Here is a 9197-nt window from a genome sequence, read left to right as displayed (position 1 = left end):
GGCATTGGTAGAATAGTTTGCCAGCAAAGTCCATCAAAAGTTGGGAGAACCTGGAAGACGCATTCTTGGATAACTTCCAGGGCACTTATGTGCGACCACCGGATGCTGATGACTTAAGTCACCTAACCCAACAGCCCGGAGAGTCAGCCAGGAAATTCTGGACTCGGTTCCTAACTAAAAAGAACCAAATAGTCGATTGTCCTGATGCCGAAGCCCTAGCGGCCTTTAAGCATAACATCTGTGACGAGTGGCTTGCCTGACACCTCGGCCAAGGGAAGCCAAGACCATAGCAGCCCTCACGACACTCATGACCCGCTTTTGTGTGGGCGAGGATAGTCGGTTGGCTCGTAGCAACAGCAAAGTAAGCAATCCTGGCACCTCAGACGCCAGAGATAGCAACGGCAAGCCCCGGCGCAATAAACACAAGCGTCGCAATCATGGTGACAACACCAAAGACACGGTTGTCAATGCCGAATTCAGTGGCTCTAAGTCCGGTCAGTGGAAAAGGCCATTCAAAAGGAACAATTCGGGTCCGTCCAGTCTGGACCGTATACTCGACCGTCCATGCCAAATTCATGGCACCCCAGGAACACCAGCCAATCATACCAACAGAGAATGATGGGTCTTCAAACAAGCTGGCAGGTCAGGTGCCGAAAACAAGGAGAAGGGGTCTCAAAGCGATGACGACGAGGAGGACCCCGGTCACCAAACACGGGAGGGTAAAAGAAATTTCCCCCGCAAATCAAAACGGTGAACATGGTAAACGCCACCCACATTCCCAAGCTGGAACGGATGTGCACTTTTAGGGATGTCGACACAACAGAGACAGTCGCCCCAAAATATAACCTATGGCCGATCACCTTTGACCGTATGGATCATCTGGCCATTACCAGTCAGGGCAATTCAGCCGCACTAGTCCTTGACCCAATAATTTACGGATTCCACTCCACACGAGTCCTTATGGACGGAGGCAGCAGTCTAAACCTGCTGTATCAGGACACAGTGCGCAAGATGGGTATCGGTCCTTCAATAATCAAGCCCACTAAAACCACCTTTCAAGGTGTTATACCAGGTGTGGAGGCCCATTGTACAGGCTCCATCACTCTGGAGGTAGTCTTCGGATCACCGGACAATTACCGTACCGAAGAGTTAATCTTCGACATCGTCCCTTTTTGCAGTAACAATCATGCACTGCTCGGACGAACCATGTTTGCTCGATTCAACGCGGTGCCACATTATGCCTACCTTCAGCTCAAGATGCCCGGTCCGCGCGGCGTCATAACAGTTAATGGCAAGGCCGAACGCTCCCTCCGCGCCAAAGAAGGCACCGCCGCCTTAACAGTAGAAGCAATGAGTGGCATCTTTCAATCGAACCTCGAGTCGACGACCAAGCTCCTGGACACCACCAAGGGAGTCCGAACTACTTCGCGGCAGGATAGCCCGGCTCGTCAGGAGCTCAATTAAACCCTCCGGCAATAGACGGAGGCAAAGCTAGGATAGGCCACACAATGCGGCTTAACCGCTCCAGGGCACACGAACATCTTTTTGCACTTCCTTTGTAGGTCCACCTTTTGTGTAGGCCATCACTAGTGCATGGCAACCAGACCCTCGAAGGGACAAATACAACAAGAAGGGAAACAGCTCAAACGCGTAAGGGAATCCTCAGATATTCCCCTTGATGATCATCCGATTATTACCCAGATCCGCACATGGCTTCCCTCCCCCGTCACAGCAGGTTCTGAAGTCATATTTCCTTTTATCACACTATTTTGTACTCATACGCATCGACGTATTATTCAATTGCAATATGTGGCTTTATATGACTCTTACTTGCTGCTCCTTTTTATTGATTTGATTTGTCAAATGGCATCCGTATACTACGATATGCCTTAATACGCCAGGGGCCTCGTTGTACCCATAGTACGGCAATAAAGTCCGAACACCCTCACGGTCGTTCGGCACCCTGAACTTATAGCATTATATGCATCGGGTCGGAATCATGTCTTGGGTCAATAGTTGGGTTTGCCCGACTCCCGTGTTTTGCTACCCTACGTTCCGCTCTATTGGCTAAGGTGGCACCGGGAGAACTACTGTGATTGTGCCCTGGTTCATCTGGATGAGCACCTTAGTAGAGAAAGCCGAAAACTGGCTGTCATGATACGACGAGAGTTGGTCAGCTGTTCGAGAGGTTGCAAAATCTTTAAGGATTTCTTCCGCATTATGCGATAACTAATGCAGTGTGCGATGGATCGGCTTTTCTACCCTTATAGAGCCCCTAGTGCGGTCTTCAGAACACCAGGGGCTGCGCCTACCTTCCTTTTGTCAAGCTCCTATGGCTAAGTGAGAGTGATAAAGCCTTATAGTCCGATTTCCTGGTTCGTTGTGCTGAACACCTCCTTCAAGGACCCAAAATTGGGGTAAAGAGTGCTCAGATTTATCCCGAACACCCCCGTACTTCCTACGTGGGGGCAGAAGCCGACGACTGGCCAACTCTCAGGATTAACATATAAAATGGCCGCACAGGAGGAAAAACTTTCCAATAACAGGCAATAAATAATAGAAATGACGTTGTTTCACATTACAAAGGACAACATGACTACATTCATGGGAATATAATGTCCTTGGCACATTGCTCTGCCAGAAGGCGGGATCCTTTCAGGACACTATCATAATATAATTCAGGATTGCGGTGGTCCTTTGGTCATCAGCTTTTCAGCATCCATCTTCGCCCAGTGCACCTTCGCGCGGGCGAAGGCCATTCGTGCACCCTCCATACAGACCGACCACTTGATGACTTCAAGTCTAGGGCAGGCACGACGATTTACGAGCCCGAAGTAACTACTGGGAATCGGCTCGGCAGGCCATAGCCGGATAATTAAATCCTTCATGGCTAGTTCGGCTGCCTTATGCAGTTCAATTAGCTGCTTCAACTGATTGGCAAAAGGCACTGGATACACTGGCACCAGATACTGCGACCAGAAGAGCTTCTCTGCAGGTGCTCCTTTCTTTGACTCGATAGAATTATGCGGCATCAGATATGCTGTGGGGCAGCTCCGCAAACACCCCTGGAGAAATCTGAATGCAAGTTAGCAACGCGATTTTCTCCCCAAATACTTGCTTTGCATAGCAAAAGCCTTACCCACATCTTCCTCGCCTCTTGGATTTCCTGCAGGACGCCTTGGGATTCCTCCCGGGCATCGCGTGTGGCTTGATGAGCCTTGGTGAGTTCAGATTCTTTCTCCGTCAAACTCTTCTTCAAGGTCTCACATTTCTTCACGGCCTCTTGAAGCTCTCGCTCAGCTTCAACAACCCTGGCCTCGTGCTTTTCGCAAAGAGCCTGCTCTACGGCTGCCTTTTTCTCGGCCTCGGCCACAGCCTTCTTAAGAGCCTCGACTTTGGTCATCGCCCCTAGAGCACATTATAAACATATTTTTATCTTACTAAATTATTCATTCGCGTTGAACGCGAGCAAGGTTTTTTGCATACCTTGGTTATCCCCCACCTGCTTCTTCACTCGGCCGAGTTCTTCTTCGGCCCGCTCCAGACTCTGCTCCAGTCCGGAGACTTCCGCAGTATGAGAGGCGACAGTCGCTACAGACGCCTACTTATAAAAAATAAAGGGAGAGGGAGAGATGCCATAAAGTAAGTCTCTTACGAACATATATTTGATCCTCTGTCCGGTTTTTTCACCGAACAGTGTATCAGGGGCTACTACCTATACTACAACACTCTTCGAAACCTCACAAAACATACCTCAAAGCCCGTTATAAGGCTGATGCAGGCTTCATTCAGTCCACTCTCAGCAGACTGAATCTTCTCAATCACCGCACCCATAAGGGCACGGTGTTCTTCAATGATGGAGGCGCTCTTCAGTGCCGCTGATAAAGTATTCGGCACCTCTGGTTGGACAGAGGTTGCCGGTGGAACAGGCGCACCCCGTCCAGCCGAGGGAGGCTGCTTGCCTAATTCCAGAGTTGTATCGGTCTCCTGAATTGTGTCCGGCGGGGGGGCGAATTTGAGATAGCCCCCGCTATCGATGTCCACGGGAGCCTTTTCTCTCGTGTGTCCGGTCACCAAGGTTTGACCCCTTGGCGCTGCCTTGACGTTCTTGTTGCCCCCTCCTTGGCCTAGGTCCCTTTGGGACGATGCCTCGGTATCACTCATGTGTTTTGGGGAGGGGGCCTTCGAGGGTGTCCCGCTGTCCATAGCATCCGAGCTCGGTAAATCCTCCGATGAGGATTGTTTGGTGCGGGACCTCGCCGGACTACAAAAAGTATGGCTCAATGATTAAAACATCATGCCACAGTGAGTCTGGATGCATAAGCGTGTTCGGATTTTATACTCATGAGTTCACCAGGGGCTGGGCCCTAGGATCCCACTCTGGGCTGCTGTCGGCAGCGGAAGTGGACTCCTCCGGAAGGGGAGTTTTCCCCTTCTTAGGCGACTCGACCTCCAAGGATGTGGAGGCCATCCTTTTCTTTCTTCCCCTTGTTGGGGATTGGTTTTCCTCCTCGTGCTCGTCCTCTCCGAAGGAACAGCGGGCATCGGAGTCTTCGGATATTGTGTCAGAAGTGTCGTGGCGACGAAGGCCGCCCCTGGTCTCTTTGGCCTCCTTTTTTGCCTTCTTATTCGGCGCCTTGTAAGGCGCCAGGACCAGCATCTTCGTCAGAAGTGGGCCGGTCAGTTCTTCTGGCAGTGGGGCCGGACAGTAGATCCGCCCCGCCTTCTTCGTCCAGCCCTAGAAGAGTAGTGGAAAACACATTAAGCATTTCCCTTGGGTTATGCAAATAAAATGTGTGACTTGCCAACATACAATGACTTACCGAACTTGCAGGACGGAACAGTTGGTACCCGCGGTCCTTGGATGAGTCCGGCCATGATTTGCCGGACTTAAAGAGCACCTTCCAGATGTCCTTGTGCGAGGAGCCAAAGAACTCCGGCAGGGTCTGGTGCTTGTCCGGGTCGAATTCCCACAAATTGCAGGTCGTGTGTTGGCAAGGAAGAATCCGGCGAACTAACATCACCAGGACTACATTGACAAGTTTGATATTCTTGTCTTCCATATCCTTGACGCGTGTCTGGAGCACCGACAACTCGTCGGGCAAAGACCAATTCAAGCCCTTCTTGGGCCAGGACGTAAGCCGCAGGGGAGCTCCGGATCGGAATTCGGGAGCTGCGGCCCATTTTGCGCCGCGCGGCTCAATGACATAGAACCACTGCTGCTGCCACTCTTTGACGGAATCATTGAAAGTACCTGTTGGCCATGTGACATTGGGCATCTTTCTCACCATGGCGCCTCCGCACTCTGCGTGCTCACCGCTCACTACCTTGGGCTTCACATTAAAAATCTTCATCCATAAGCCGAAGTGTGGCGAGATGCGGAGAAAGGCCTCGCACACGATGATGAATGTCGAGATGATGAGGAAGGAATTTGGGGATAGATCATGAAAATCGATCCCGTAGTAGTACATGACGCCGCGAACGAATGGGTGAAGGGAAAACCCTAACCCGCGAACAAAGTGAGGGAGGAATACAACCCTCTCGTGGGGTTCCAGGGTTGGGACGATCTGTCTTGCCGTCGGGAGATGATGGCTGATTTTCTTGGCTAGATACCCGGCCTCCCGAAGCTTTTTGATATCCTTATCCCGGACGGTAGAGGCCATCAACTTGCCTCCTACTCCAGATCTAGACATTTTCGGAGGGCCTTTTTGGGCCGAGAAGACGAACGCTTGGGCACCGGAGCTCGAGCGAGAGGGAATGGATGAGCAGAGAAAGAAGAAGGCATGGGTGAAAAAAGGGAATCCTTATCTCTTTATAAAGACGATAGAAACCATGCGTCTCCCCACTTGCACTATAAACTCGCTTATTCCCCATGCGTCGTGTTGATGGCGCGGTTGGGTTACCCACACCCATATTGATGAGAATCCCGTGATAAGGGGACACGATCTCTGCTTCGACAAGATGTGCCAATGAAACTGCCTCGTAATATGTGCAGCAGCAGGTTGAGAAAACAGTTCGAATAATGACCGGGCCGTGGCGTGATGTCACGCTATGAAAAGTTGTCGGCAGATTAGATTTGTGGAATATTGTGCTCTCTACGGTGGTATGTGGAATTTGTTTTGCAGAGCCGGACACGATCCTCGTGTTCAAAATCTTCTATGGAGTATTCAGAGAAGGAACCCGCCTTGCAATGCCGAAGACAATTTGCACACCGGACTCATCGTCATTGAAGCCTGGTTCAGGGGCTATTGAGGGAGTCCTAGATTAGGGGGTCCTCGGACAGCCGGACTATATACTTATGCCGGACTGTCAGACTATGAAGATACAAGATTGAAGACTACGTCCCGTGTCTGGGTGGGACTCTCCTTTGCGTGGATGGCAAGCTTGGCTATTTGGATATGTAGATTTCCTTCTCTGTAACCGACTCTGTGTAACCCTAGCCCCCTCCGGTGTCTATATAAACCGGAGGGTTTAATCCGTAGGACAAGAACAATCATAATCATAGGCTAGCTTCTAGGGTTTAGCCTCTACGATCTCATGGTAGATCAACTCTTGTAATACTCATATCATCAAGATCAATCAAGCAGGAAGTAGGGTATTACCTCCATAGAGAGGGCCCGAACCTGGGTAAACATTGTGTCCCCTGCCTCCTGTTACCATTAGCCTTAGACGGACAGTTCGGGACCCCTACCCGAGATCCGCCGGTTTTGACACCGACAAGGACCGCGAGGCGTGGGAGCGCCTCGAGGACAAGGCCGCCGATGAGGCCTACATGCAAGAGCTCCACCGGTAGCACCCGGAGCTCGTGGAGGCAGAGCGGGTGATCTTTGTCGGCACGGAGGGCGGCGAGGTAATCGTGCTCTCCTCCGATGACGAGGTCAAAGGTGGCGAGGACGGCAGCATAGAGGGCATCGAGGTGGGCGTTGAGGACGAGGAGATCGACATCGACGAGTGGAGGAGTGTCTTTCCCAATGAGCCCGACGACGGCACCGGCCCGGACCCGGCTCGCGGCACACCGTACCTGACGAGGAAGGATTGGATCGACCTCCACTTCGGCCGAAAGTAGTTTAGCTTAGTTTAAATTTATGTTTTATGTTCGGATATGCAAAACTATCTATGTTTATGTTTGAATGCATGCTACTTTCGGTTGAACCTGCTTTGAACTTGATCAAATTGAAGTTTACAACGTTAAGTTTAGGGGATCAACTAGAAACAGCCAAAAATTGATGGAGTATATCCACTAAGGGTTTTAGTCCGTTAACTTTTAAAGGATCGGCTAGACATGGCCTTATGCCTTGTTTATTTCAGTTCTTCACAATGTGATGCTCTATATGTGCAACTATTTACCATGCAGTTCAATTTCATCAATAACAGTTTCAACAATACCACTATGAATTAGGATATTTGGTTGGTGTTAAGGATGTTGAAGTTAACATGCCTTTTCGTTTTTTAACAATAACTAGTGTACTTTAGACGTGCACAATACCTGTTTGAATGACTATTTGCTTGTTTTTAAATGTTATGCCTGATGTAGTTAATACACCTTTCCACTTCTTGTTTTGCTTAACTAGCATGCTTAAACCTTCACACTGAAGCTATCATTTGTACATTATGTTGTCTACCATGGATATATTTGGTTGATGTTTAGCCTGTTGTGCTTAACATACCTTTATATGTACTCATACAGGACAATATTGAGAACAGTGTTGTTTTCCATCGAGGTTAGTTTCATCGCATTGCTTATATGTACTCACTGTTCAGGATATCAGTAGTTGGTACCATATAGCCTGGGGGCTAATAAGGGATTAATCGTCGAATCGGACATTTCACTGAATATATCTGTAACTCATTATCAGTAGGTTAACTAGGGCCATATTTAATATATCTGAGGCTAGATAGCAACATCAATTGTACTAAGTGACTAAATATGCAATCCCAGGCTACATAGCAACAAGGAAGAGTGTTACCTTAATGTTCTGACGATGTCTAGATATACATGTTATAAAATCTTATATAATGGGATGGAGGGAGTGTTGTACTACATCATTTTGCAATTGTTGTTTAGCTTCTAATATTAACTTGGTGCTTATAGGTACATATGTCATTACCAAGATACACACTTCAACCCTTTCTGTGTATGGGGCAATGAGATATTCATGAACCAGCATCAAGTGAGGAAACTGATAAAGGTTGTTATTAAAATGGGTCAAAAGATGTCAATCGAACTATTTGTTTACACTTTATGCAAGACAATAGTGAACTGCGGGATGGTAAGTAAGAACTTTGTAGCCTTATTTTTATTGCCTGTAATGAGTTGTGTTAGATGACAATGTCTGAATCTTCTTTCCTTTGCAGTGGATCATGAAGCAGTTTACTCAAGAGTACCTCTCAAACTACATGATTGGCGGCCGGCCATCAGAAGGGGTTGGACTAGAGTCGTGTGTGCCTTCTGCATCTAGGAGAGCATAATAGGGCCATTCCGCTTCACCTTGTTCAGCAACCAGAATGTCTGTCGTCTCTTTCTTTACCATCTATAATAGTACAAGTATAGAACCCTGGTTCATCATTCTTTATTTGGTGCTTATGTAATTCTTAAACATATGTACCTGTGAACCGAATAATGCATTGGTTGTTTGAACCTGATGGATATGAATAAAGCTATAGCCTACTTTAAAGTTCAAATTAGGTACAATTTTAAATAGCAGCAATTAAATTAGGGTGAAATTACGGTGTGCAGGTCATTATGGTGCACACAGTCTATAAAGCACAGTGTGTGCGATATACATCATAATTCAACACGATTCACGGAGAGGAATCGTGTGTAACAATGCACATAGTTGCCGTTTGCAAAGCATGTGTGATGTCAAACACTATCACAAATGGTGCGGGGAAACTAAATGTGTGTGATTGTCTACCTATCATACACGGTTTACAATCATGAACCATTTGTGATGTGCCAGGCATTGTAAATGTAGAGTTTGGTACGTGCCTGGAAAACTCCCGTGCCTGGAATGTGCCTGGTTTTAGGTAAAACCACAAAACTCCGACTGCGATGGCAATGCGAGCACAAACGAGTAGCAACGATGAAACGTTTGGGATATTCGAGATATCAGAAATGGTTGTATAGGGACAACTGTATGCGTCAAGGCTCCCTATCCCTAACGGTTTCTGGGTCATGTGGGAAGCCCCCCCCCTAT

Source organism: Triticum aestivum, chromosome 5B, assembly GCF_018294505.1.
Source record: "Triticum aestivum cultivar Chinese Spring chromosome 5B, IWGSC CS RefSeq v2.1, whole genome shotgun sequence".
Classification (NCBI taxonomy): Eukaryota; Viridiplantae; Streptophyta; class Magnoliopsida; order Poales; family Poaceae; genus Triticum; species Triticum aestivum.
The sequence above is the reverse complement of the archived record's forward strand: the minus strand, read 5'-3'. Positions refer to the sequence as shown.